The following is a 1976-nucleotide window of genomic DNA, read 5'->3' as shown; positions in this document are numbered from 1 at the left end:
TTCTGTAGCAATAAATGCCTGTTTGTGTCAGCCAATGTGTCGTTCCTTTGTTGCCTCAGAGCAAGGCCCGCCGTGGTCGGCGAGCGCTCGGTAGCGTACGCGATCACGGGGTGGGGTCCGGGCGGCTTTGAACCGTGTCAGCCGCGATTGAGTGGGGAGAACGTACTTATCTCCCCAATTCAATCCCCACATCTGTCCTCGCCCCGCCGGCGAAGAGCGGAGTCCCGAGCTACACGTCCGCGCGGGCCGAAGATCCCAGCCGAAGCCCCCTGCCCCCTCTCTCGCGCGCGGGCTTTGACAGTCTCCGCGCAGCGATGCTGGCGCCCTCTCTTGCCAGTTAATGTAACTCACAATTGAATGCGCTCAGCCTCGAGGTGAGACCACTGCTGCACGGTGCCTCGCGGGAAAGCAAACTCAGGGGCTTCAGGGCAGGCTAGCTCAGTCGGTAGAGCATGAGACTCTTAATCTCAGGGCCGTCGGTTCGAGCCCCACGTTGGGCGCCAGATTTGGGGTTTGAATTGGGAAGTACACTCTCTCTACTCAATCGCGGCTTACACGGTTCAAAGCCGCCCGGACCCCACCCCGTGATCGCGTACACTACCGAGCGCTCGCCGACCACGGCGGGCCTTGCTCTGAGGGAACAAAGTAACGACACATTGGCTGACACAAACAGGCATTTATTGCTACAGAAACAATAACGCCAGCTAGCAACAAAGTACGCTAATGAGTCGAGGACGTCCGACTCACCAGCAAGGTTCCGAGCGAATGTTCGCCCGCGCTATGGCAAGGGATATATACTCCGAAGGCCGGACGGGACGAGTACGGGAGCCTGTCTCCCCGTCGCTTCCTCGCCCAACCGGCGATGAGCGGAGCCGCGAGCGACACGTCCCCTCAGGCCGACGATCGCAGCCGAAGCCCCCCTGCCCCCTCTCCCGCGCGCGGGCTTGGCAGTCTCCGCGCAGCGATGCTGGCGCCCTCTCTTGCCAGTTAATGTAACTCACAAAGGAATGCGCTCAGCCTCGAGGTGAGACCGCCGCTGCACGGTGCCTCGCAGGAAAGCAAACTCAGGGGGCTGCAGGGCAGGTCCCCACAACGGATAATACAGATGGCCGAGTATATCTCAATTATCAGAGCGTCGTCTTCGCGGATGGCCTGACGACAAAAAACAGTAAGCACTGGCATCGTACAGCCGATAGAATATCGTCCCCTGGGGGCCCATTCTCAACCTGGGGGAGCCTGATTTCGTGATAGCCCTTGAACAAGACCTTTCGGCATGTCACATAAAAGAGGGAGTCTGAAATAAAAGTATGAACTAAAGAGGTTTGAAGAAGACGACGAGGGTGGCGATAAGGACGACGTGGATTAACGGAAGGATAAAGAAGATGAAGAAGGAGTATAGACAGGTGGAAATCGCAATAGACGGGTGTAAATCGAAGAAAACGGGCACCAAGGTCAAGCTCGTGTAAGGTGTATTTATATGTGTAAGATGTGTTGTATTTCGTACAGCCCTAACATCTGTAAAGCGAAAAGGCCGCCGATCATTATGCGGCGCATTAAATAGAACACCCCGTTAGAGCGACTACCATGACTTGTTGTAGCGTTGAACCCGGGGTAAGGGTGACGTGCCAGAATTTTGAGTGTGCTTCAACAGTCATCTCTAGTTACCAGTGCCCCAGCTGCAAACAATAGCAGGTATCTCCGATACATTACAAAGGAAAATACCGATCAACACAGGGAAAAGGAGGGATGTGTTTAACACACCAATGGACCTACAAAGATCTTTATCGGCATGGTCAGAGTCCGTAAGTAGCTCGAAAAGTTGCTCCAAAACCGGCGTTTTCAGATAACCTTAAAATCTTGGAGGGGACCTATAGAGCCTCCTAGACATTTATGTAAATTCAATATCAAATACAGCTTTCACGGCTCCTACCTCATGCAGCATAGTGCTGACAATTCAATACCACTGTGGGATTTTA

The 1976-nt window shown here is 54.1% G+C and overlaps 1 non-coding gene across 1 annotated transcript; it reads left to right on the top strand.

Moving 5' to 3' along the window:
• The first annotated feature begins 427 nt into the window (after positions 1 to 427).
• Positions 428 to 503, top strand: TRNAK-CUU (transfer RNA lysine (anticodon CUU)). The gene has a single exon. It is a non-coding gene; the product is annotated as a tRNA-Lys (tRNA).
• Positions 504 to 1976: the final 1473 nt, after the last annotated feature.

This window comes from Amblyomma americanum, chromosome 6 (genome assembly GCF_052857255.1).
Source record: "Amblyomma americanum isolate KBUSLIRL-KWMA chromosome 6, ASM5285725v1, whole genome shotgun sequence".
NCBI classification, from domain to species: domain Eukaryota; kingdom Metazoa; phylum Arthropoda; class Arachnida; order Ixodida; family Ixodidae; genus Amblyomma; species Amblyomma americanum.
This window is presented reverse-complemented; position numbering and strand designations above follow the sequence as displayed.